The sequence below is a fragment of the Staurois parvus genome, unplaced genomic scaffold (genome assembly GCF_062004578.1).
Source record: "Staurois parvus isolate SC_StPar_1 unplaced genomic scaffold, SC_StPar_1.0 ptg001505l, whole genome shotgun sequence".
In the NCBI taxonomy this organism is placed as follows: Eukaryota; Metazoa; Chordata; class Amphibia; order Anura; family Ranidae; genus Staurois; species Staurois parvus.
Window position 1 is genome coordinate 724437 of NW_028319301.1, and position 27278 is coordinate 751714.

Here is a 27278-nt window from a genome sequence, read left to right on the forward strand (position 1 = left end):
GTGAGCGAATGTTGTCAGAGAGTGAATGTTGTCAGTGAATGTTGTCAGTGAGTGAATGTTGTCAGAGAGTGAATGTTGTCAGTGAATGTTGTCAGTGAGTGAATGTTGTCAGTCAATGTTGTCAGTGAGTGAATGTTGTCAGTGAATGTTGTCAGTGAGTGAATGTTGTCAGTGAGTGAATGTTATCAGTAAGTGAATGTTGTCAGTGAATGTTGTCAGTGAGTGAATGTTGTCAGTGAGTGAATGTTGTCAGTGAACGTTGTCAGAGAGTGAATGTTATCAGTGAGTGAATGTTGTCAGTGAATGTTGTCAGTGAATGAATGTTGTCAGAGAGTCAATGTTGTCAGTGAATGTTGTCAGTGAGTGAATGTTGTCAGTGAGTGAATGTTGTCAGAGAGTGAATGTTGTCAGTGAGTGAATGTTGTCAGTGAATGTTATCAGTGAGTGAATGTTGTCAGTGAATGTTATAAGTGAGTGAATGTTGTCAGTGAATGTTGTCAGTGAGTGAATGTTGTCAGTGAATTTTTGTCAGTGAGTGAATGTTGTCAGTGAATGTTGTCAGTGAGTGAATGTTGTCAGAGAGTGAATGTTGTCAGTGAATGTTATCAGTGAGTGAATGTTGTTAGAGAGTGAATGTTATCAGTGAGTGAATGTTGTCAGTGAATGTTGTCAGTGAGTGAATGTTGTCAGTGAATGTTGTCAGTGAGTGAATGTTGTCTGAGTGAATGTTGTCAGAGAGTGAATGTTATCAGTGAGTGAATGTTGTCAGTGAGTGAATGTTGTCAGAGAGTGAATGTTGTCAGTGAATGTTGTCAGTGAGTGAATGTTGTCAGAGAGTGAATGTAGTCAGTGAATGTTGTCAGTGGGTGAATGTTGTCAGAGAGTGAATGTTGTCAGTGAGTGAATGTTGTCAGTGAGTGAATGTTGTCAGTGAATGTTGTCAGTGAGTGAATGTTGTCAATGAGTGAATGTTGTCAGTGAATGTTGTCAGTGAATGTTATCAGTGAGTGAATGTTGTCAGTGAATGTTATAAGTGAGTGAATGTTGTCAGTGAATGTTGTCAGTGAGTGAATGTTGTCAGTGAATGTTGTCAATGAGTGAATGTTGTCAGTGAGTGAATGTTGTCAGAGAGTGAATGTTGTCAGTGAATGTTGTCAGAGAGTGAATGTTGTCAGTGAGTGAATGTTGTCAGTGAATGTTGTCAGAGAGTGAATGTTATCAGTGAGTGAATGTTGTCAGTGAATGTTGTCAGTGAGTGAATGTTGTCAGTGAGTGAATGTTGTCAGTGAATGTTATAAGTGAGTGAATGTTGTCAGTGAATGTTGTCAGTGAGTGAATGTTGTCAGTGAATGTTGTCAGTGAGTGAATGTTGTCAGTGAATGTTGTCAGTGAGTGAATGTTGTCAGTGAATGTTGTCAGTGAGTGAATGTTGTCAGAGAGTGAATGTTGTCAGTGAGTGAATGTTGTCAGAGAGTGAATGTTATCAGTGAGTGAATGTTGTCAGAGAGTGAATGTTATCAGTGAGTGAATGTTGTCAGAGAGTGAATGTTATCAGTGAGTGAATGTTGTCAGTGAATGTTGTCAGTGAGTGAATGTTGTCTTAGAGTGAATGTTGTCAGTGAGTGAATGTTGTCAGTGAATGTTGTCAGTGAGTGAATGTTGTCAGTGAATGTTGTCAGTGAGTGAATGTTGTCAGTGAGTGAATGTTGTCAGTGAATGTTGTCAGTGAGTGAATGTTGTCAGAGAGTGAATGTTGTCAGTGAATGTTGTCAGTGAGTGAATGTTGTCAGTGAATGTTGTCAGTGAGTGAATGTTGTCAGTGAATGTTGTCAGTGAGTGAATGTTGTCAGTGAGTGAATGTTGTCAGTGAATGTTGTCAGTGAGTGAATGTTGTCAGTGAATGTTGTCAGTGAGTGAATGTTGTCAGTGAATGTTGTCAGTGAGTGAATGTTGTCAGTGAGTGAATGTTGTCAGTGAATGTTGTCAGTGAGTGAATGTTGTCAGTGAATGTTGTCAGTGAGTGAATGTTGTCAGAGAGTGAATGTTGTCAGTGAATGTTGTCAGTGAGTGAATGTTGTCAGTGAATGTTGTCAGTGAGTGAATGTTGTCAGTGAATGTTGTCAGTGAGTGAATGTTGTCAGTGAATGTTGTCTGTGAGTGAATGTTGTCAGTGAATGTTGTCAGTGAGTAAATGTTGTCAGTGAGTGAATGTTGTCAGTGAATGTTGTCAGTGAGTGAATGTTGTCAGTGAATGTTGTCAGAGAGTGAATGTTGTCAGTGAATGTTGTCAGTGAGTGAATGTTGTCAGTGAATGTTGTCAGTGAATGTTGTCAGTGAGCGAATGTTGTCAGAGAGTGAATGTTGTCAGTGAGTGAATGTTGTCAGTGAATGTTGTCAGTGAGTAAATGTTGTCAGTGAGTGAATGTTGTCAGTGAATGTTGTCAGTGAGTGAATGTTGTCAGTGAATGTTGTCAGAGAGTGAATGTTGTCAGTGAATGTTGTCAGTGAGTGAATGTTGTCAGTGAATGTTGTCAGTGAATGTTGTCAGTGAGTGAATGTTGTCAGAGAGTGAATGTTGTCAGTGAGTGAATGTTGTCAGTGAATGTTGTCAGTGAGTGAATGTTGTCAGTGAATGTTGTCAGTGAGTGAATGTTGTCAGTGAATGTTGTCAGTGAGTGAATGTTGTCAGTGAATGTTGTCAGTGAGTGAATGTTGTCAGTGAGTGAATGTTGTCAGTGAATGTTGTCAGTGAGTGAATGTTGTCAGAGAGTGAATGTTGTCAGTGAATGTTGTCAGTGAGTGAATGTTGTCAGTGAATGTTGTCAGTGAGTGAATGTTGTCAGTGAGTGAATGTTGTCAGTGAATGTTGTCTGTGAGTGAATGTTGTCAGTGAATGTTGTCAGTGAGTAAATGTTGTCAGTGAGTGAATGTTGTCAGTGAATGTTGTCAGTGAGTGAATGTTGTCAGTGAATGTTGTCAGAGAGTGAATGTTGTCAGTGAATGTTGTCAGTGAGTGAATGTTGTCAGTGAATGTTGTCAGTGAATGTTGTCAGTGAGCGAATGTTGTCAGAGAGTGAATGTTGTCAGTGAGTGAATGTTGTCAGTGAATGTTGTCAGTGAGTAAATGTTGTCAGTGAGTGAATGTTGTCAGTGAATGTTGTCAGTGAGTGAATGTTGTCAGTGAATGTTGTCAGAGAGTGAATGTTGTCAGTGAATGTGGTCAGTGAGTGAATGTTGTCAGTGAATGTTGTCAGTGAATGTTGTCAGTGAGTGAATGTTGTCAGAGAGTGAATGTTGTCAGTGAGTGAATGTTGTCAGTGAATGTTGTCAGTGAGTGAATGTTGTCAGTGAATGTTGTCAGTGAGTGAATGTTGTCAGTGAGTGAATGTTGTCAGTGAATGTTGTCAGTGAGTGAATGTTGTCAGTGAATGTTGTCAGTGAGTGAATGTTGTCAGTGAGTGAATGTTGTCAGTGAATGTTGTCAGTGAGTGAATGTTGTCAGTGAATGTTGTCAGTGAATGTTGTCAGTGAGTGAATGTTGTCAGTGAGTGAATGTTGTCAGTGAATGTTGTCAGTGAGTGAATGTTGTCAGTGAGTGAATGTTGTCAGTGAATGTTGTCAGTGAGTGAATGTTGTCAGTGAGTAAATGTTGTCAGTGAGTGAATGTTGTCAGTGAATGTTGTCAGTGAGTGAATGTTGTCAGTGAATGTTGTCAGAGAGTGAATGTTGTCAGTGAATGTTGTCAGTGAGTGAATGTTGTCAGTGAATGTTGTCAGTGAATGTTGTCAGTGAGTGAATGTTGTCAGAGAGTGAATGTTGTCAGTGAGTGAATGTTGTCAGTGAATGTTGTCAGTGAGAGAATCTTGTCAGTGAATGTTGTCAGTGAGTGAATGTTGTCAGTGAATGTTGTCAGTGAGTGAATGTTGTCAGTGAATGTTGTCAGTGAGTGAATGTTGTCAGTGAGTGAATGTTGTCAGTGAGTGAATGTTGTCAGTGAATGTTGTCAGTGAATGTTGTCAGTGAGTGAATGTTGTCAGTGAATGTTGTCAGTGAGTGAATGTTGTCAGAGAGTGAATGTTGTCAGTGAATGTTGTCAGTGAGCGAATGTTGTCAGTGAATGTTGTCAGTGAGTGAATGTTGTCAGTGAATGTTGTCAGTGAGTGAATGTTGTCAGTGAATGTTGTCAGTGAGTGAATGTTGTCAGTGAATGTTGTCAGTGAGTGAATGTTGTCAGTGAGTGAATGTTGTCAGTGAATGTTGTCAGTGAGTGAATGTTGTCAGTGAATGTTGTCAGTGAGTGAATGTTGTCAGAGAGTGAATGTTGTCAGTGAATGTTGTCAGTGAGTGAATGTTGTCAGTGAATGTTGTCAGTGAGTGAATGTTGTCAGTGAATGTTGTCAGTGAGTGAATGTTGTCAGTGAATGTTGTCAGTGAGTGAATGTTGCCAGTGAGTAAATGTTGTCAGTGAGTGAATGTTGTCAGAGAGTGAATGTTGTCAGTGAGTAAATGTTGTCAGTGAGTGAATGTTGTCAGAGAGTGAATGTTGTCAGTGAATGTTGTCAGTGAGTGAATGTTGTCAGTGAATGTTGTCAGTGAGTGAATGTTGTCAGTGAATGTTGTCAGTGAGTGAATGTTGTCAGTGAGTGAATGTTGTCAGTGAATGTTGTCAGTGAGTGAATGTTGTCAGTGAATGTTGTCAGTGAGTGAATGTTGTCAGAGAGTGAATGTTGTCAGTGAATGTTGTCAGTGAGTGAATGTTGTCAGTGAATGTTGTCAGTGAGTGAATGTTGTCAGTGAATGTTGTCAGTGAGTGAATGTTGTCAGTGAGTGAATGTTGTCAGTGAATGTTGTCTGTGAGTGAATGTTGTCAGTGAATGTTGTCAGTGAGTAAATGTTGTCAGTGAGTGAATGTTGTCAGTGAATGTTGTCAGTGAGTGAATGTTGTCAGTGAATGTTGTCAGAGAGTGAATGTTGTCAGTGAATGTTGTCAGTGAGTGAATGTTGTCAGTGAATGTTGTCAGTGAATGTTGTCAGTGAGCGAATGTTGTCAGAGAGTGAATGTTGTCAGTGAGTGAATGTTGTCAGTGAATGTTGTCAGTGAGTAAAAGTTGTCAGTGAGTGAATGTTGTCAGTGAATGTTGTCAGTGAGTGAATGTTGTCAGTGAATGTTGTCAGAGAGTGAATGTTGTCAGTGAATGTTGTCAGTGAGTAAATGTTGTCAGTGAGTGAATGTTGTCAGTGAATGTTGTCAGTGAGTGAATGTTGTCAGTGAATGTTGTCAGAGAGTGAATGTTGTCAGTGAGTGAATGTTGTCAGTGAATGTTGTCAGTGAATGTTGTCAGTGAGTGAATGTTGTCAGAGAGTGAATGTTGTCAGTGAGTGAATGTTGTCAGTGAATGTTGTCAGTGAGTGAATGTTGTCAGTGAATGTTGTCAGTGAGTGAATGTTGTCAGTGAGTGAATGTTGTCAGTGAGTGAATGTTGTCAGTGAATGTTGTCAGTGAATGTTGTCAGTGAGTGAATGTTGTCAGTGAATGTTGTCAGTGAGTGAATGTTGTCAGAGAGTGAATGTTGTCAGTGAATGTTGTCAGTGAGCGAATGTTGTCAGTGAATGTTGTCAGTGAGTGAATGTTGTCAGTGAATGTTGTCAGTGAGTGAATGTTGTCAGTGAATGTTGTCAGTGAGTGAATGTTGTCAGTGAATGTTGTCAGTGAGTAAATGTTGTCAGTGAGTGAATGTTGTCAGTGAATGTTGTCAGTGAGTGAATGTTGTCAGTGAATGTTGTCAGTGAATGTTGTCAGTGAGCGAATGTTGTCAGAGAGTGAATGTTGTCAGTGAGTGAATGTTGTCAGTGAATGTTGTCAGTGAGTGAATGTTGTCAGTGAATGTTGTCAGTGAGTGAATGTTGTCAGTGAATGTTGTCAGTGAGTGAATGTTGTCAGAGAGTGAATGTTGTCAGTGAGTGAATGTTGTCAGTGAATGTTGTCAGTGAGTGAATGTTGTCAGTGAATGTTGTCAGTGAGTGAATGTTGTCAGAGAGTGAATGTTGTCAGTGAATGTTGTCAGTGAGTGAATGTTGTCAGTGAATGTTGTCAGTGAGTGAATGTTGTCAGTGAATGTTGTCAGTGAGTGAATGTTGTCAGTGAATGTTGTCTGTGAGTGAATGTTGTCAGTGAATGTTGTCAGTGAGTAAATGTTGTCAGTGAGTGAATGTTGTCAGTGAATGTTGTCAGTGAGTGAATGTTGTCAGTGAATGTTGTCAGAGAGTGAATGTTGTCAGTGAATGTTGTCAGTGAGTGAATGTTGTCAGTGAATGTTGTCAGTGAATGTTGTCAGTGAGCGAATGTTGTCAGAGAGTGAATGTTGTCAGTGAATGTTGTCAGTGAGTGAATGTTGTCAGAGAGTGAATGTTGTCAGTGAATGTTGTCAGTGAGTGAATGTTGTCAGTCAATGTTGTCAGTGAGTGAATGTTGTCAGTGAATGTTGTCAGTGAGTGAATGTTGTCAGTGAGTGAATGTTATCAGTAAGTGAATGTTGTCAGTGAATGTTGTCAGTGAGTGAATGTTGTCAGTGAGTGAATGTTGTCAGTGAACGTTGTCAGAGAGTGAATGTTATCAGTGAGTGAATGTTGTCAGTGAATGTTGTCAGTGAATGAATGTTGTCAGAGAGTCAATGTTGTCAGTGAATGTTGTCAGTGAGTGAATGTTGTCAGTGAGTGAATGTTGTCAGAGAGTGAATGTTGTCAGTGAGTGAATGTTGTCAGTGAATGTTATCAGTGAGTGAATGTTGTCAGTGAATGTTATAAGTGAGTGAATGTTGTCAGTGAATGTTGTCAGTGAGTGAATGTTGTCAGTGAATTTTTGTCAGTGAGTGAATGTTGTCAGTGAATGTTGTCAGTGAGTGAATGTTGTCAGAGAGTGAATGTTGTCAGTGAATGTTATCAGTGAGTGAATGTTGTTAGAGAGTGAATGTTATCAGTGAGTGAATGTTGTCAGTGAATGTTGTCAGTGAGTGAATGTTGTCAGTGAATGTTGTCAGTGAGTGAATGTTGTCTGAGTGAATGTTGTCAGAGAGTGAATGTTATCAGTGAGTGAATGTTGTCAGTGAGTGAATGTTGTCAGAGAGTGAATGTTGTCAGTGAATGTTGTCAGTGAGTGAATGTTGTCAGAGAGTGAATGTAGTCAGTGAATGTTGTCAGTGGGTGAATGTTGTCAGAGAGTGAATGTTGTCAGTGAGTGAATGTTGTCAGTGAGTGAATGTTGTCAGTGAATGTTGTCAGTGAGTGAATGTTGTCAATGAGTGAATGTTGTCAGTGAATGTTGTCAGTGAATGTTATCAGTGAGTGAATGTTGTCAGTGAATGTTATAAGTGAGTGAATGTTGTCAGTGAATGTTGTCAGTGAGTGAATGTTGTCAGTGAATGTTGTCAATGAGTGAATGTTGTCAGTGAGTGAATGTTGTCAGAGAGTGAATGTTGTCAGTGAATGTTGTCAGAGAGTGAATGTTGTCAGTGAGTGAATGTTGTCAGTGAATGTTGTCAGAGAGTGAATGTTATCAGTGAGTGAATGTTGTCAGTGAATGTTGTCAGTGAGTGAATGTTGTCAGTGAGTGAATGTTGTCAGTGAATGTTATAAGTGAGTGAATGTTGTCAGTGAATGTTGTCAGTGAGTGAATGTTGTCAGTGAATGTTGTCAGTGAGTGAATGTTGTCAGTGAATGTTGTCAGTGAGTGAATGTTGTCAGTGAATGTTGTCAGTGAGTGAATGTTGTCAGAGAGTGAATGTTGTCAGTGAGTGAATGTTGTCAGAGAGTGAATGTTATCAGTGAGTGAATGTTGTCAGAGAGTGAATGTTATCAGTGAGTGAATGTTGTCAGAGAGTGAATGTTATCAGTGAGTGAATGTTGTCAGTGAATGTTGTCAGTGAGTGAATGTTGTCTTAGAGTGAATGTTGTCAGTGAGTGAATGTTGTCAGTGAATGTTGTCAGTGAGTGAATGTTGTCAGTGAATGTTGTCAGTGAGTGAATGTTGTCAGTGAGTGAATGTTGTCAGTGAATGTTGTCAGTGAGTGAATGTTGTCAGAGAGTGAATGTTGTCAGTGAATGTTGTCAGTGAGTGAATGTTGTCAGTGAATGTTGTCAGTGAGTGAATGTTGTCAGTGAATGTTGTCAGTGAGTGAATGTTGTCAGTGAGTGAATGTTGTCAGTGAATGTTGTCAGTGAGTGAATGTTGTCAGTGAATGTTGTCAGAGAGTGAATGTTGTCAGTGAATGTTGTCAGTGAGTGAATGTTGTCAGTGAATGTTGTCAGTGAGCGAATGTTGTCAGAGAGTGAATGTTGTCAGTGAGTGAATGTTGTCAGTGAATGTTGTCAGTGAGTAAATGTTGTCAGTGAGTGAATGTTGTCAGTGAATGTTGTCAGTGAGTGAATGTTGTCAGTGAATGTTGTCAGAGAGTGAATGTTGTCAGTGAATGTTGTCAGTGAGTGAATGTTGTCAGTGAATGTTGTCAGTGAATGTTGTCAGTGAGCGAATGTTGTCAGAGAGTGAATGTTGTCAGTGAGTGAATGTTGTCAGGGAATGTTGTCAGTGAGTAAATGTTGTCAGTGAGTGAATGTTGTCAGTGAATGTTGTCAGTGAGTGAATGTTGTCAGTGAATGTTGTCAGAGAGTGAATGTTGTCAGTGAATGTTGTCAGTGAGTGAATGTTGTCAGTGAATGTTGTCAGTGAATGTTGTCAGTGAGTGAATGTTGTCAGAGAGTGAATGTTGTCAGTGAGTGAATGTTGTCAGTGAATGTTGTCAGTGAGTGAATGTTGTCAGTGAATGTTGTCAGTGAGTGAATGTTGTCAGTGAATGTTGTCAGTGAGTGAATGTTGTCAGTGAATGTTGTCAGTGAGTGAATGTTGTCAGTGAGCGAATGTTGTCAGTGAATGTTGTCAGTGAGTGAATGTTGTCAGTGAATGTTGTCAGTGAGTGAATGTTGTCAGTGAATGTTGTCAGTGAGTGAATGTTGTCAGTGAGTGAATGTTGTCAGTGAATGTTGTCAGTGAGTGAATGTTGTCAGTGAATGTTGTCAGTGAGTAAATGTTGTCAGTGAGTGAATGTTGTCAGTGAATGTTGTCAGTGAGTGAATGTTGTCAGTGAATGTTGTCAGAGAGTGAATGTTGTCAGTGAATGTTATCAGTGAGTGAATGTTGTCAGTGAATGTTGTCAGTGAGTGAATGTTGTCAGAGAGTGAATGTTGTCAGTGAATGTTGTCAGTGAGTGAATGTTGTCAGTGAATGTTGTCAGTGAGTGAATGTTGTCAGTGAATGTTGTCAGTGAGTGAATGTTGTCAGTGAATGTTGTCAGTGAGTGAATGTTGTCAGAGAGTGAATGTTGTCAGTGAGTGAATGTTGTCAGTGAATGTTGTCAGTGAGTGAATGTTGTCAGTGAATGTTGTCAGTGAGTGAATGTTGTCAGTGAATGTTGTCAGTGAATGTTGTCAGTGAGCGAATGTTGTCAGTGAATGTTGTCAGTGAGTGAATGTTGTCAGTGAATGTTGTCAGTGAGTGAATGTTGTCAGTGAATGTTGTCAGTGAGTGAATGTTGTCAGTGAATGTTGTCAGTGAGTGAATGTTGTCAGTGAATGTTGTCAGTGAGTGAATGTTGTCAGTGAATGTTGTCAGTGAGTAAATGTTGTCAGTGAGTGAATGTTGTCAGTGAATGTTGTCAGTGAGTGAATGTTGTCAGTGAATGTTGTCAGAGAGTGAATGTTGTCAGTGAATGTTATCAGTGAGTGAATGTTGTCAGTGAATGTTGTCAGTGAATGTTGTCAGTGAGTGAATGTTGTCAGAGAGTGAATGTTGTCAGTGAGTGAATGTTGTCAGTTAATGTTGTCAGTGAATGAATGTTGTCAGAGAGTGAATGTTGTCAGTGAATGTTGTCAGAGAGTGAATGTTGTCAGTGAGTGAATGTTGTCAGAGAGTGAATGTTGTCAGTGAGTGAATGTTGTCAGAGAGTGAATGTTGTCAGTGAATGTTGTCAGTGAGTGAATGTTGTCAGAGAGTGAATGTTGTCAGTGAGTGAATGTTGTCAGAGAGTGAATGTTGTCAGTGAATGTTGTCAGTGAGTGAATGTTGTCAGTGAGTGAATGTTGTCAGTGAATGTTGTCAGTGAGTAAATGTTGTCAGTGAATGTTGTCAGTGAGTGAATGTTGTCAGTGAATGTTGTCAGTGAGTGAATGTTGTCAGTGAATGTTGTCAGTGAGTGAATGTTGTCAGTGAGTGAATGTTGTCAGTGAATGTTGTCAGTGAGTGAATGTTGTCAGTGAATGTTGTCAGTGAATGTTGTCAGTGAGCAAATGTTGTCAGAGAGTGAATGTTGTCAGTGAGTGAATGTTGTCAGTGAATGTTGTCAGTGAGTGAATGTTGTCAGTGAATGTTGTCAGTGAGTGAATGTTGTCAGTGAATGTTGTCAGTGAGTGAATGTTGTCAGAGAGTGAATGTTGTCAGTGAGTGAATGTTGTCAGTGAATGTTGTCAGTGAGTGAATGTTGTCAGTGAATGTTGTCAGTGAGTGAATGTTGTCAGTGAATGTTGTCAGTGAGTGAATGTTGTCAGTGAATGTTGTCAGTGAGTGAATGTTGTCAGTGAGTGAATGTTGTCAGTGAATGTTGTCAGTGAGTGAATGTTGTCAGTGAATGTTGTCAGTGAGTGAATGTTGTCAGAGAGTGAATGTTGTCAGTGAATGTTGTCAGTGAGTGAATGTTGTCAGTGAATGTTGTCAGTGAGTGAATGTTGTCAGTGAATGTTGTCAGTGAGTGAATGTTGTCAGTGAATGTTGTCAGTGAGTGAATGTTGTCAGTGAATGTTGTCAGTGAGTGAATGTTGTCAGTGAGTGAATGTTGTCAGTGAATGTTGTCAGTGAGTGAATGTTGTCAGTGAATGTTGTCAGTGAGTGAATGTTGTCAGAGAGTGAATGTTGTCAGTGAATGTTGTCAGTGAGCGAATGTTGTCAGTGAATGTTGTCAGTGAGTGAATGTTGTCAGTGAATGTTGTCAGTGAGTGAATGTTGTCAGTGAATGTTGTCAGTGAATGTTGTCAGTGAGCGAATGTTGTCAGAGAGTGAATGTTGTCAGTGAGTGAATGTTGTCAGTGAATGTTGTCAGTGAGTGAATGTTGTCAGTGAATGTTGTCAGTGAGTGAATGTTGTCAGTGAATGTTGTCAGTGAGTGAATGTTGTCAGAGAGTGAATGTTGTCAGTGAGTGAATGTTGTCAGTGAATGTTGTCAGTGAGTGAATGTTGTCCGTGAATGTTGTCAGTGAGTGAATGTTGTCAGTGAATGTTGTCAGTGAGTGAATGTTGTCAGTGAATGTTGTCAGAGAGTGAATGTTGTCAGTGAATGTTGTCAGTGAGTGAATGTTGTCAGAGAGTGAATGTTGTCAGTGAGTGAATGTTGTCAGTGAATGTTGTCAGTGAATGTTGTCAGTGAGAGAATGTTGTCAGAGAGTGAATGTTGTCAGTGAATGTTGTCAGTGAGCGAATGTTGTCAGTGAATGTTGTCAGTGAGTGAATGTTGTCAGTGAATGTTGTCAGTGTTGTCAGTGAGTGAATGTTTCAGTGAGTGAATGTTGTCAGTGAATGTTGTCAGTGAGTGAATGTTGTCAGTGAATGTTGTCAGTGAGTAAATGTTGTCAGTGAGTGAATGTTGTCAGTGAATGTTGTCAGAGAGTGAATGTTGTCAGTGAATGTTGTCAGTGAGTGAATGTTGTCAGTGAATGTTGTCAGTGAATGTTGTCAGTGAGCGAATGTTGTCAGAGAGTGAATGTTGTCAGTGAGTGAATGTTGTCAGTGAATGTTGTCAGTGAGTGAATGTTGTCAGTGAATGTTGTCAGTGAGTGAATGTTGTCAGTGAATGTTGTCAGTGAGTGAATGTTGTCAGTGAGTGAATGTTGTCAGTGAATGTTGTCTGTGAATGAATGTTGTCAGTGAATGTTGTCAGTGAGTAAATGTTGTCAGTGAGTGAATGTTGTCAGTGAATGTTGTCAGAGAGTGAATGTTGTCAGTGAATGTTGTCAGTGAGTGAATGTTGTCAGTGAATGTTGTCAGTGAATGTTGTCAGTGAGCGAATGTTGTCAGAGAGTGAATGTTGTCAGTGAGTGAATGTTGTCAGTGAATGTTGTCAGTGAGTAAATGTTGTCAGTGAGTGAATGTTGTCAGTGAATGTTGTCAGTGAGTGAATGTTGTCAGTGAATGTTGTCAGAGAGTGAATGTTGTCAGTGAATGTTGTCAGTGAGTGAATGTTGTCAGTGAATGTTGTCAGTGAATGTTGTCAGTGAGTGGATGTTGTCAGAGAGTGAATGTTGTCAGTGAGTGAATGTTGTCAGTGAATGTTGTCAGTGAGTGAATGTTGTCAGTGAATGTTGTCAGTGAGTGAATGTTGTCAGTGAATGTTGTCAGTGAGTGAATGTTGTCAGTGAGTGAATGTTGTCAGTGAATGTTGTCAGTGAGTGAATGTTGTCAGTGAATGTTGTCAGTGAGTGAATGTTGTCAGTGAATGTTGTCAGTGAGTGAATGTTGTCAGAGAGTGAATGTTGTCAGTGAATGTTGTCAGTGAGCGAATGTTGTCAGTGAGTGAATGTTGTCAGTGAATGTTGTCAGTGAGTGAATGTTGTCAGTGAATGTTGTCAGTGAGTGAATGTTGTCAGTGAATGTTGTCAGTGAGTGAATGTTGTCAGTGAGTGAATGTTGTCAGTGAATGTTGTCAGTGAGTGAATGTTGTCAGTGAATGTTGTCAGTGAGTAAATGTTGTCAGTGAGTGAATGTTGTCAGTGAATGTTGTCAGTGAGTGAATGTTGTCAGTGAATGTTGTCAGAGAGTGAATGTTGTCAGTGAATGTTGTCAGTGAGTGAATGTTGTCAGTGAATGTTGTCAGTGAATGTTGTCAGTGAGTGAATGTTGTCAGAGAGTGAATGTTGTCAGTGAATGTTGTCAGTGAGTGAATGTTGTCAGTGAATGTTGTCAGTGAGTGAATGTTGTCAGTGAGTGAATGTTGTCAGTGAGTGAATGTTGTCAGTGAATGTTGTCAGTGAGTGAATGTTGTCAGTGAATGTTGTCAGTGAGTGAATGTTGTCAGAGAGTGAATGTTGTCAGTGAATGTTGTCAGTGAGCGAATGTTGTCAGTGAATGTTGTCAGTGAGTGAATGTTGTCAGTGAATGTTGTCAGTGAGTGAATGTTGTCAGTGAATGTTGTCAGTGAGTGAATGTTGTCAGTGAATGTTGTCAGTGAGTGAATGTTGTCAGTGAGTGAATGTTGTCAGTGAATGTTGTCAGTGAGTGAATGTTGTCAGTGAATGTTGTCAGTGAGTAAATGTTGTCAGTGAGTGAATGTTGTCAGTGAATGTTGTCAGTGAGTGAATGTTGTCAGTGAATGTTGTCAGAGAGTGAATGTTGTCAGTGAATGTTGTCAGTGAGTGAATGTTGTCAGTGAATGTTGTCAGTGAATGTTGTCAGTGAGCGAATGTTGTCAGAGAGTGAATGTTGTCAGTGAGTGAATGTTGTCAGTGAATGTTGTCAGTGAGTGAATGTTGTCAGTGAATGTTGTCAGTGAGTGAATGTTGTCAGTGAATGTTGTCAGTGAGTGAATGTTGTCAGAGAGTGAATGTTGTCAGTGAGTGAATGTTGTCAGTGAATGTTGTCAGTGAGTGAATGTTGTCAGTGAATGTTGTCAGTGAGTGAATGTTGTCAGTGAATGTTGTCAGTGAGTGAATGTTGTCAGTGAATGTTGTCAGTGAGTGAATGTTGTCAGTGAGTGAATGTTGTCAGTGAATGTTGTCAGTGAGTGAATGTTGTCAGTGAATGTTGTCAGTGAGTGAATGTTGTCAGAGAGTGAATGTTGTCAGTGAATGTTGTCAGTGAGTGAATGTTGTCAGTGAATGTTGTCAGTGAGTGAATGTTGTCAGTGAATGTTGTCAGTGAGTGAATGTTGTCAGTGAATGTTGTCTGTGAGTGAATGTTGTCAGTGAATGTTGTCAGTGAGTAAATGTTGTCAGTGAGTGAATGTTGTCAGTGAATGTTGTCAGTGAGTGAATGTTGTCAGTGAATGTTGTCAGAGAGTGAATGTTGTCAGTGAATGTTGTCAGTGAGTGAATGTTGTCAGTGAATGTTGTCAGTGAATGTTGTCAGTGAGCGAATGTTGTCAGAGAGTGAATGTTGTCAGTGAGTGAATGTTGTCAGTGAATGTTGTCAGTGAGTAAATGTTGTCAGTGAGTGAATGTTGTCAGTGAATGTTGTCAGTGAGTGAATGTTGTCAGTGAATGTTGTCAGAGAGTGAATGTTGTCAGTGAATGTTGTCAGTGAGTGAATGTTGTCAGTGAATGTTGTCAGTGAATGTTGTCAGTGAGTGAATGTTGTCAGAGAGTGAATGTTGTCAGTGAGTGAATGTTGTCAGTGAATGTTGTCAGTGAGTGAATGTTGTCAGTGAATGTTGTCAGTGAGTGAATGTTGTCAGTGAATGTTGTCAGTGAGTGAATGTTGTCAGTGAATGTTGTCAGTGAGTGAATGTTGTCAGTGAGTGAATGTTGTCAGTGAATGTTGTCAGTGAGTGAATGTTGTCAGAGAGTGAATGTTGTCAGTGAATGTTGTCAGTGAGTGAATGTTGTCAGTGAATGTTGTCAGTGAGTGAATGTTGTCAGTGAGTGAATGTTGTCAGTGAATGTTGTCTGTGAGTGAATGTTGTCAGTGAATGTTGTCAGTGAGTAAATGTTGTCAGTGAGTGAATGTTGTCAGTGAATGTTGTCAGTGAGTGAATGTTGTCAGTGAATGTTGTCAGAGAGTGAATGTTGTCAGTGAATGTTGTCAGTGAGTGAATGTTGTCAGTGAATGTTGTCAGTGAATGTTGTCAGTGAGCGAATGTTGTCAGAGAGTGAATGTTGTCAGTGAGTGAATGTTGTCAGTGAATGTTGTCAGTGAGTAAATGTTGTCAGTGAGTGAATGTTGTCAGTGAATGTTGTCAGTGAGTGAATGTTGTCAGTGAATGTTGTCAGAGAGTGAATGTTGTCAGTGAATGTGGTCAGTGAGTGAATGTTGTCAGTGAATGTTGTCAGTGAATGTTGTCAGTGAGTGAATGTTGTCAGAGAGTGAATGTTGTCAGTGAGTGAATGTTGTCAGTGAATGTTGTCAGTGAGTGAATGTTGTCAGTGAATGTTGTCAGTGAGTGAATGTTGTCAGTGAGTGAATGTTGTCAGTGAATGTTGTCAGTGAGTGAATGTTGTCAGTGAATGTTGTCAGTGAGTGAATGTTGTCAGTGAGTGAATGTTGTCAGTGAATGTTGTCAGTGAGTGAATGTTGTCAGTGAATGTTGTCAGTGAATGTTGTCAGTGAGTGAATGTTGTCAGTGAGTGAATGTTGTCAGTGAATGTTGTCAGTGAGTGAATGTTGTCAGTGAGTGAATGTTGTCAGTGAATGTTGTCAGTGAGTGAATGTTGTCAGTGAGTAAATGTTGTCAGTGAGTGAATGTTGTCAGTGAATGTTGTCAGTGAGTGAATGTTGTCAGTGAATGTTGTCAGAGAGTGAATGTTGTCAGTGAATGTTGTCAGTGAGTGAATGTTGTCAGTGAATGTTGTCAGTGAATGTTGTCAGTGAGTGAATGTTGTCAGAGAGTGAATGTTGTCAGTGAGTGAATGTTGTCAGTGAATGTTGTCAGTGAGAGAATCTTGTCAGTGAATGTTGTCAGTGAGTGAATGTTGTCAGTGAATGTTGTCAGTGAGTGAATGTTGTCAGTGAATGTTGTCAGTGAGTGAATGTTGTCAGTGAGTGAATGTTGTCAGTGAGTGAATGTTGTCAGTGAATGTTGTCAGTGAATGTTGTCAGTGAGTGAATGTTGTCAGTGAATGTTGTCAGTGAGTGAATGTTGTCAGAGAGTGAATGTTGTCAGTGAATGTTGTCAGTGAGCGAATGTTGTCAGTGAATGTTGTCAGTGAGTGAATGTTGTCAGTGAATGTTGTCAGTGAGTGAATGTTGTCAGTGAATGTTGTCAGTGAGTGAATGTTGTCAGTGAATGTTGTCAGTGAGTGAATGTTGTCAGTGAGTGAATGTTGTCAGTGAATGTTGTCAGTGAGTGAATGTTGTCAGTGAATGTTGTCAGTGAGTGAATGTTGTCAGAGAGTGAATGTTGTCAGTGAATGTTGTCAGTGAGTGAATGTTGTCAGTGAATGTTGTCAGTGAGTGAATGTTGTCAGTGAATGTTGTCAGTGAGTGAATGTTGTCAGTGAATGTTGTCAGTGAGTGAATGTTGCCAGTGAGTAAATGTTGTCAGTGAGTGAATGTTGTCAGAGAGTGAATGTTGTCAGTGAGTAAATGTTGTCAGTGAGTGAATGTTGTCAGAGAGTGAATGTTGTCAGTGAATGTTGTCAGTGAGTGAATGTTGTCAGTGAATGTTGTCAGTGAGTGAATGTTGTCAGTGAATGTTGTCAGTGAGTGAATGTTGTCAGTGAGTGAATGTTGTCAGTGAATGTTGTCAGTGAGTGAATGTTGTCAGTGAATGTTGTCAGTGAGTGAATGTTGTCAGAGAGTGAATGTTGTCAGTGAATGTTGTCAGTGAGTGAATGTTGTCAGTGAATGTTGTCAGTGAGTGAATGTTGTCAGTGAATGTTGTCAGTGAGTGAATGTTGTCAGTGAGTGAATGTTGTCAGTGAATGTTGTCTGTGAGTGAATGTTGTCAGTGAATGTTGTCAGTGAGTAAATGTTGTCAGTGAGTGAATGTTGTCAGTGAATGTTGTCAGTGAGTGAATGTTGTCAGTGAATGTTGTCAGAGAGTGAATGTTGTCAGTGAATGTTGTCAGTGAGTGAATGTTGTCAGTGAATGTTGTCAGTGAATGTTGTCAGTGAGCGAATGTTGTCAGAGAGTGAATGTTGTCAGTGAGTGAATGTTGTCAGTGAATGTTGTCAGTGAGTAAAAGTTGTCAGTGAGTGAATGTTGTCAGTGAATGTTGTCAGTGAGTGAATGTTGTCAGTGAATGTTGTCAGAGAGTGAATGTTGTCAGTGAATGTTGTCAGTGAGTGAATGTTGTCAGTGAATGTTGTCAGTGAATGTTGTCAGTGAGTGAATGTTGTCAGAGAGTGAATGTTGTCAGTGAGTGAATGTTGTCAGTGAATGTTGTCAGTGAGTGAATGTTGTCAGTGAATGTTGTCAGTGAGTGAATGTTGTCAGTGAATGTTGTCAGTGAGTGAATGTTGTCAGTGAGTGAATGTTGTCAGTGAATGTTGTCAGTGAGTGAATGTTGTCAGTGAATGTTGTCAGTGAGTGAATGTTGTCAGTGAGTGAATGTTGTCAGTGAATGTTGTCAGTGAGTGAATGTTGTCAGTGAATGTTGTCAGTGAATGTTGTCAGTGAGTGAATGTTGTCAGTGAATGTTGTCAGTGAGTGAATGTTGTCAGTGAATGTTGTCAGTGAGTGAATGTTGTCAGAGAGTGAATGTTGTCAGTGAATGTTGTCAGTGAGTGAATGTTGTCAGTGAGTGAATGTTGTCAGTGAATGTTGTCAGTGAGTGAATGTTGTCAGTGAATGTTGTCAGTGAGTGAATGTTGTCAGTGAATGTTGTCAGTGAGTGAATGTTGTCAGTGAGTGAATGTTGTCAGTGAGTGAATGTTGTCAGTGAATGTTGTCAGTGAGGGAATGTTGTCAGTGAGTAAATGTTGTCAGTGAGTGAATGTTGTCAGTGAATGTTGTCAGTGAGTGAATGTTGTCAGTGAATGTTGTCAGAGAGTGAATGTTGTCAGTGAATGTTGTCAGTGAGTGAATGTTGTCAGTGAATGTTGTCAGTGAATGTTGTCAGTGAGTGAATGTTGTCAGAGAGTGAATGTTGTCAGTGAGTGAATGTTGTCAGTGAATGTTGTCAGTGAGAGAATGTTGTCAGTGAATGTTGTCAGTGAGTGAATGTTGTCAGTGAATGTTGTCAGTGAGTGAATGTTGTCAGTGAATGTTGTCAGTGAGTGAATGTTGTCAGTGAGTGAATGTTGTCAGTGAGTGAATGTTGTCAGTGAATGTTGTCAGTGAATGTTGTCAGTGAGTGAATGTTGTCAGTGAATGTTGTCAGTGAGTGAATGTTGTCAGAGAGTGAATGTTGTCAGTGAATGTTGTCAGTGAGCGAATGTTGTCAGTGAATGTTGTCAGTGAGTGAATGTTGTCAGTGAATGTTGTCAGTGAGTGAATGTTGTCAGTGAATGTTGTCAGTGAGTGAATGTTGTCAGTGAGTGAATGTTGTCAGTGAATGTTGTCAGTGAGTGAATGTTGTCAGTGAATGTTGTCAGTGAGTAAATGTTGTCAGTGAGTGAATGTTGTCAGTGAATGTTGTCAGTGAGTGAATGTTGTCAGTGAATGTTGTCAGAGAGTGAATGTTGTCAGTGAATGTTATCAGTGAGTGAATGTTGTCAGTGAATGTTGTCAGTGAGTGAATGTTGTCAGAGAGTGAATGTTGTCAGTGAATGTTGTCAGTGAGCGAATGTTGTCAGTGAATGTTGTCAGTGAGTGAATGTTGTCAGTGAATGTTGTCAGTGAGTGAATGTTGTCAGTGAATGTTGTCAGTGAGTGAATGTTGTCAGTGAATGTTGTCAGTGAGTGAATGTTGTCAGAGAGTGAATGTTGTCAGTGAGTGAATGTTGTCAGTGAATGTTGTCAGTGAGTGAATGTTGTCAGTGAATGTTGTCAGTGAGTGAATGTTGTCAGTGAATGTTGTCAGTGAATGTTGTCAGTGAGCGAATGTTGTCAGTGAATGTTGTCAGTGAGTGAATGTTGTCAGTGAATGTTGTCAGTGAGTGAATGTTGTCAGTGAATGTTGTCAGTGAGTGAATGTTGTCAGTGAGTGAATGTTGTCAGTGAATGTTGTCAGTGAGTGAATGTTGTCAGTGAATGTTGTCAGTGAGTGAATGTTGTCAGTGAATGTTGTCAGTGAGTAAATGTTGTCAGTGAGTGAATGTTGTCAGTGAATGTTGTCAGTGAGTGAATGTTGTCAGTGAATGTTGTCAGAGAGTGAATGTTGTCAGTGAATGTTATCAGTGAGTGAATGTTGTCAGTGAATGTTGTCAGTGAATGTTGTCAGTGAGTGAATGTTGTCAGAGAGTGAATGTTGTCAGTGAGTGAATGTTGTCAGTTAATGTTGTCAGTGAATGAATGTTGTCAGAGAGTGAATGTTGTCAGTGAATGTTGTCAGAGAGTGAATGTTGTCAGTGAGTGAATGTTGTCAGAGAGTGAATGTTGTCAGTGAGTGAATGTTGTCAGAGAGTGAATGTTGTCAGTGAATGTTGTCAGTGAGTGAATGTTGTCAGAGAGTGAATGTTGTCAGTGAGTGAATGTTGTCAGAGAGTGAATGTTGTCAGTGAATGTTGTCAGTGAGTGAATGTTGTCAGTGAGTGAATGTTGTCAGTGAATGTTGTCAGTGAGTAAATGTTGTCAGTGAATGTTGTCAGTGAGTGAATGTTGTCAGTGAATGTTGTCAGTGAGTGAATGTTGTCAGTGAGTGAATGTTGTCAGTGAATGTTGTCAGTGAGTGAATGTTGTCAGTGAATGTTGTCAGTGAGTGAATGTTGTCAGTGAATGTTGTCAGTGATCGAATGTTGTCAGTGAATGTTGTCATTGAATGTTGTCAGTGAGTGAATGTTGTCAGTGAATGTTGTCAGTGAGTGAATGTTGTCAGTGAGTGAATGTTGTCAGTGAATGTTGTCAGTGAGTGAATGTTGTCAGTGAATGTTGTCAGTGAGTGAATGTTGTCAGAGAGTGAATGTTGTCAGTGAGTGAATGTTGTCAGTGAATGTTGTCAGTGAGTGAATGTTGTCAGTGAATGTTGTCAGTGAGTGTTGTCAGTGAGCGAATGTTGTCAGAGAGTGAATGTTGTCAGTGAGTGAATGTTGTCAGTGAATGTTGTCAGTGAGTGAATGTTGTCAGTGAATGTTGTCAGTGAGTAAATGTTGTCAGTGAGTGAATGTTGTCAGTGAATGTTGTCAGTGAGTGAATGTTGTCAGTGAATGTTGTCAGTGAGTAAATGTTGTCAGTGAGTGAATGTTGTCAGTGAATGTTGTCAGTGAGTGAATGTTGTCAGTGAATGTTGTCAGAGAGTGAATGTTGTCAGTGAATGTTGTCAGTGAGTGAATGTTGTCAGTGAATGTTGTCAGTGAATGTTGTCAGTGAGCGAATGTTGTCAGAGAGTGAATGTTGTCAGTGAGTGAATGTTGTCAGTGAATGTTGTCAGTGAGTGAATGTTGTCAGTGAATGTTGTCAGTGAGTGAATGTTGTCAGTGAATGTTGTCAGTGAGTGAATGTTATCAGTGAGTGAATGTTGTCAGTGAATGTTGTCAGTGAGTGAATGTTGTCAGTGAATGTTGTCAGTGAGTGAATGTTGTCAGTGAATGTTGTCAGTGAGTGAATGTTGTCAGTGAATGTTGTCAGTGAGTGAATGTTGTCAGAGAGTGAATGTTGTCAGTGAATGTTGTCAGTGAGTGAATGTTGTCAGTGAATGTTGTCAGTGAGTGAATGTTGTCAGTGAATGTTGTCAGTGAGTGAATGTTGTCAGTGAGTGAATGTTGTCAGTGAATGTTGTCTGTGAGTGAATGTTGTCAGTGAATGTTGTCAGTGAGTAAATGTTGTCAGTGAGTGAATGTTGTCAGTGAATGTTGTCAGTGAGTGAATGTTGTCAGTGAATGTTGTCAGAGAGTGAATGTTGTCAGTGAATGTTGTCAGTGAGTGAATGTTGTCAGTGAATGTTGTCAGTGAATGTTGTCAGTGAGCGAATGTTGTCAGAGAGTGAATGTTGTCAGTGAGTGAATGTTGTCAGTGAATGTTGTCAGTGAGTGAATGTTGTCAGTGAATGTTGTCAGTGAGTGAATGTTGTCAGTGAGTGAATGTTGTCAGTGAATGTTGTCAGTGAGTGAATGTTGTCAGTGAATGTTGTCAGTGAGTGAATGTTGTCAGTGAATGTTGTCAGTGAGTGAATGTTGTCAGAGAGTGAATGTTGTCAGTGAGTGAATGTTGTCAGTGAATGTTGTCAGTGAGTGAATGTTGTCAGTGAATGTTGTCAGTGAGTGAATGTTGACAGTGAATGTTGTCAGTGAGTGAATGTTGTCAGTAAATGTTGTCAGTGAGTGAATGTTGTCAGTGAGTGAATGTTGTCAGTGAATGTTGTCAGTGAGTGAATGTTGTCAGTGAATGTTGTCAGTGAGTGAATGTTGTCAGTGAATGTTGTCAGTGAGTGAATGTTGTCAGAGAGTGAATGTTGTCAGTGAATGAATGTTGTCAGTGAATGTTGTCAGTGAGTGAATGTTGTCAGTGAATGTTGTCAGTGAGTGAATGTTGTCAGTGAATGTTGTCAGTGAGTGAATGTTGTCAGTGAATGTTGTCAGTGAGTGAATGTTGTCAGTGAATGTTGTCAGTGAGTGAATGTTGTCAGTGAGCGAATGTTGTCAGTGAATGTTGTCAGTGAGTGAATGTTGTCAGTGAATGTTGTCAGTGAGTGAATGTTGTCAGTGAATGTTGTCAGTGAGTGAATGTTGTCAGTGAGTGAATGTTGTCAGTGAATGTTGTCAGTGAGTGAATGTTGTCAGTGAATGTTGTCAGTGAGTAAATGTTGTCAGTGAGTGAATGTTGTCAGTGAATGTTGTCAGTGAGTGAATGTTGTCAGTGAATGTTGTCAGAGAGTGAATGTTGTCAGTGAATGTTATCAGTGAGTGAATGTTGTCAGTGAATGTTGTCAGTGAGTGAATGTTGTCAGAGAGTGAATGTTGTCAGTGAATGTTGTCAGTGAGTGAATGTTGTCAGTGAATGTTGTCAGTGAGTGAATGTTGTCAGTGAATGTTGTCAGTGAGTGAATGTTGTCAGTGAATGTTGTCAGTGAGTGAATGTTGTCAGAGAGTGAATGTTGTCAGTGAGTGAATGTTGTCAGTGAATGTTGTCAGTGAGTGAATGTTGTCAGTGAATGTTGTCAGTGAGTGAATGTTGTCAGTGAATGTTGTCAGTGAATGTTGTCAGTGAGCGAATGTTGTCAGTGAATGTTGTCAGTGAGTGAATGTTGTCAGTGAATGTTGTCAGTGAGTGAATGTTGTCAGTGAATGTTGTCAGTGAGTGAATGTTGTCAGTGAATGTTGTCAGTGAGTGAATGTTGTCAGTGAATGTTGTCAGTGAGTGAATGTTGTCAGTGAATGTTGTCAGTGAGTAAATGTTGTCAGTGAGTGAATGTTGTCAGTGAATGTTGTCAGTGAGTGAATGTTGTCAGTGAATGTTGTCAGAGAGTGAATGTTGTCAGTGAATGTTATCAGTGAGTGAATGTTGTCAGTGAATGTTGTCAGTGAATGTTGTCAGTGAGTGAATGTTGTCAGAGAGTGAATGTTGTCAGTGAGTGAATGTTGTCAGTTAATGTTGTCAGTGAATGAATGTTGTCAGAGAGTGAATGTTGTCAGTGAATGTTGTCAGAGAGTGAATGTTGTCAGTGAGTGAATGTTGTCAGAGAGTGAATGTTGTCAGTGAGTGAATGTTGTCAGAGAGTGAATGTTGTCAGTGAATGTTGTCAGTGAGTGAATGTTGTCAGAGAGTGAATGTTGTCAGTGAGTGAATGTTGTCAGAGAGTGAATGTTGTCAGTGAATGTTGTCAGTGAGTGAATGTTGTCAGTGAGTGAATGTTGTCAGTGAATGTTGTCAGTGAGTAAATGTTGTCAGTGAATGTTGTCAGTGAGTGAATGTTGTCAGTGAATGTTGTCAGTGAGTGAATGTTGTCAGTGAATGTTGTCAGTGAGTGAATGTTGTCAGTGAGTGAATGTTGTCAGTGAATGTTGTCAGTGAGTGAATGTTGTCAGTGAATGTTGTCAGTGAATGTTGTCAGTGAGCAAATGTTGTCAGAGAGTGAATGTTGTCAGTGAGTGAATGTTGTCAGTGAATGTTGTCAGTGAGTGAATGTTGTCAGTGAATGTTGTCAGTGAGTGAATGTTGTCAGTGAATGTTGTCAGTGAGTGAATGTTGTCAGAGAGTGAATGTTGTCAGTGAGTGAATGTTGTCAGTGAATGTTGTCAGTGAGTGAATGTTGTCAGTGAATGTTGTCAGTGAGTGAATGTTGTCAGTGAATGTTGTCAGTGAGTGAATGTTGTCAGTGAATGTTGTCAGTGAGTGAATGTTGTCAGTGAGTGAATGTTGTCAGTGAATGTTGTCAGTGAGTGAATGTTGTCAGTGAATGTTGTCAGTGAGTGAATGTTGTCAGAGAGTGAATGTTGTCAGTGAATGTTGTCAGTGAGTGAATGTTGTCAGTGAATGTTGTCAGTGAGTGAATGTTGTCAGTGAATGTTGTCAGTGAGTGAATGTTGTCAGTGAATGTTGTCAGTGAGTGAATGTTGTCAGTGAATGTTGTCAGTGAGTGAATGTTGTCAGTGAGTGAATGTTGTCAGTGAATGTTGTCAGTGAGTGAATGTTGTCAGTGAATGTTGTCAGTGAGTGAATGTTGTCAGAGAGTGAATGTTGTCAGTGAATGTTGTCAGTGAGCGAATGTTGTCAGTGAATGTTGTCAGTGAGTGAATGTTGTCAGTGAATGTTGTCAGTGAGTGAATGTTGTCAGTGAATGTTGTCAGTGAATGTTGTCAGTGAGCGAATGTTGTCAGAGAGTGAATGTTGTCAGTGAGTGAATGTTGTCAGTGAATGTTGTCAGTGAGTGAATGTTGTCAGTGAATGTTGTCAGTGAGTGAATGTTGTCAGTGAATGTTGTCAGTGAGTGAATGTTGTCAGAGAGTGAATGTTGTCAGTGAGTGAATGTTGTCAGTGAATGTTGTCAGTGAGTGAATGTTGTCCGTGAATGTTGTCAGTGAGTGAATGTTGTCAGTGAATGTTGTCAGTGAGTGAATGTTGTCAGTGAATGTTGTCAGAGAGTGAATGTTGTCAGTGAATGTTGTCAGTGAGTGAATGTTGTCAGAGAGTGAATGTTGTCAGTGAGTGAATGTTGTCAGTGAATGTTGTCAGTGAATGTTGTCAGTGAGAGAATGTTGTCAGAGAGTGAATGTTGTCAGTGAATGTTGTCAGTGAGCGAATGTTGTCAGTGAATGTTGTCAGTGAGTGAATGTTGTCAGTGAATGTTGTCAGTGTTGTCAGTGAGTGAATGTTTCAGTGAGTGAATGTTGTCAGTGAATGTTGTCAGTGAGTGAATGTTGTCAGTGAATGTTGTCAGTGAGTAAATGTTGTCAGTGAGTGAATGTTGTCAGTGAATGTTGTCAGAGAGTGAATGTTGTCAGTGAATGTTGTCAGTGAGTGAATGTTGTCAGTGAATGTTGTCAGTGAATGTTGTCAGTGAGCGAATGTTGTCAGAGAGTGAATGTTGTCAGTGAGTGAATGTTGTCAGTGAATGTTGTCAGTGAGTGAATGTTGTCAGTGAATGTTGTCAGTGAGTGAATGTTGTCAGTGAATGTTGTCAGTGAGTGAATGTTGTCAGTGAGTGAATGTTGTCAGTGAATGTTGTCTGTGAATGAATGTTGTCAGTGAATGTTGTCAGTGAGTAAATGTTGTCAGTGAGTGAATGTTGTCAGTGAATGTTGTCAGAGAGTGAATGTTGTCAGTGAATGTTGTCAGTGAGTGAATGTTGTCAGTGAATGTTGTCAGTGAATGTTGTCAGTGAGCGAATGTTGTCAGAGAGTGAATGTTGTCAGTGAGTGAATGTTGTCAGTGAATGTTGTCAGTGAGTAAATGTTGTCAGTGAGTGAATGTTGTCAGTGAATGTTGTCAGTGAGTGAATGTTGTCAGTGAATGTTGTCAGAGAGTGAATGTTGTCAGTGAATGTTGTCAGTGAGTGAATGTTGTCAGTGAATGTTGTCAGTGAATGTTGTCAGTGAGTGGATGTTGTCAGAGAGTGAATGTTGTCAGTGAGTGAATGTTGTCAGTGAATGTTGTCAGTGAGTGAATGTTGTCAGTGAATGTTGTCAGTGAGTGAATGTTGTCAGTGAATGTTGTCAGTGAGTGAATGTTGTCAGTGAGTGAATGTTGTCAGTGAATGTTGTCAGTGAGTGAATGTTGTCAGTGAATGTTGTCAGTGAGTGAATGTTGTCAGTGAATGTTGTCAGTGAGTGAATGTTGTCAGAGAGTGAATGTTGTCAGTGAATGTTGTCAGTGAGCGAATGTTGTCAGTGAGTGAATGTTGTCAGTGAATGTTGTCAGTGAGTGAATGTTGTCAGTGAATGTTGTCAGTGAGTGAATGTTGTCAGTGAATGTTGTCAGTGAGTGAATGTTGTCAGTGAGTGAATGTTGTCAGTGAATGTTGTCAGTGAGTGAATGTTGTCAGTGAATGTTGTCAGTGAGTAAATGTTGTCAGTGAGTGAATGTTGTCAGTGAATGTTGTCAGTGAGTGAATGTTGTCAGTGAATGTTGTCAGAGAGTGAATGTTGTCAGTGAATGTTGTCAGTGAGTGAATGTTGTCAGTGAATGTTGTCAGTGAATGTTGTCAGTGAGTGAATGTTGTCAGAGAGTGAATGTTGTCAGTGAATGTTGTCAGTGAGTGAATGTTGTCAGTGAATGTTGTCAGTGAGTGAATGTTGTCAGTGAGTGAATGTTGTCAGTGAGTGAATGTTGTCAGTGAATGTTGTCAGTGAGTGAATGTTGTCAGTGAATGTTGTCAGTGAGTGAATGTTGTCAGAGAGTGAATGTTGTCAGTGAATGTTGTCAGTGAGCGAATGTTGTCAGTGAATGTTGTCAGTGAGTGAATGTTGTCAGTGAATGTTGTCAGTGAGTGAATGTTGTCAGTGAATGTTGTCAGTGAGTGAATGTTGTCAGTGAATGTTGTCAGTGAGTGAATGTTGTCAGTGAGTGAATGTTGTCAGTGAATGTTGTCAGTGAGTGAATGTTGTCAGTGAATGTTGTCAGTGAGTAAATGTTGTCAGTGAGTGAATGTTGTCAGTGAATGTTGTCAGTGAGTGAATGTTGTCAGTGAATGTTGTCAGAGAGTGAATGTTGTCAGTGAATGTTGTCAGTGAGTGAATGTTGTCAGTGAATGTTGTCAGTGAATGTTGTCAGTGAGCGAATGTTGTCAGAGAGTGAATGTTGTCAGTGAGTGAATGTTGTCAGTGAATGTTGTCAGTGAGTGAATGTTGTCAGTGAATGTTGTCAGTGAGTGAATGTTGTCAGTGAATGTTGTCAGTGAGTGAATGTTGTCAGAGAGTGAATGTTGTCAGTGAGTGAATGTTGTCAGTGAATGTTGTCAGTGAGTGAATGTTGTCAGTGAATGTTGTCAGTGAGTGAATGTTGTCAGTGAATGTTGTCAGTGAGTGAATGTTGTCAGTGAATGTTGTCAGTGAGTGAATGTTGTCAGTGAGTGAATGTTGTCAGTGAATGTTGTCAGTGAGTGAATGTTGTCAGTGAATGTTGTCAGTGAGTGAATGTTGTCAGAGAGTGAATGTTGTCAGTGAATGTTGTCAGTGAGTGAATGTTGTCAGTGAATGTTGTCAGTGAGTGAATGTTGTCAGTGAATGTTGTCAGTGAGTGAATGTTGTCAGTGAATGTTGTCTGTGAGTGAATGTTGTCAGTGAATGTTGTCAGTGAGTAAATGTTGTCAGTGAGTGAATGTTGTCAGTGAATGTTGTCAGTGAGTGAATGTTGTCAGTGAATGTTGTCAGAGAGTGAATGTTGTCAGTGAATGTTGTCAGTGAGTGAATGTTGTCAGTGAATGTTGTCAGTGAATGTTGTCAGTGAGCGAATGTTGTCAGAGAGTGAATGTTGTCAGTGAGTGAATGTTGTCAGTGAATGTTGTCAGTGAGTAAATGTTGTCAGTGAGTGAATGTTGTCAGTGAATGTTGTCAGTGAGTGAATGTTGTCAGTGAATGTTGTCAGAGAGTGAATGTTGTCAGTGAATGTTGTCAGTGAGTGAATGTTGTCAGTGAATGTTGTCAGTGAATGTTGTCAGTGAGTGAATGTTGTCAGAGAGTGAATGTTGTCAGTGAGTGAATGTTGTCAGTGAATGTTGTCAGTGAGTGAATGTTGTCAGTGAATGTTGTCAGTGAGTGAATGTTGTCAGTGAATGTTGTCAGTGAGTGAATGTTGTCAGTGAATGTTGTCAGTGAGTGAATGTTGTCAGTGAGTGAATGTTGTCAGTGAATGTTGTCAGTGAGTGAATGTTGTCAGAGAGTGAATGTTGTCAGTGAATGTTGTCAGTGAGTGAATGTTGTCAGTGAATGTTGTCAGTGAGTGAATGTTGTCAGTGAGTGAATGTTGTCAGTGAATGTTGTCTGTGAGTGAATGTTGTCAGTGAATGTTGTCAGTGAGTAAATGTTGTCAGTGAGTGAATGTTGTCAGTGAATGTTG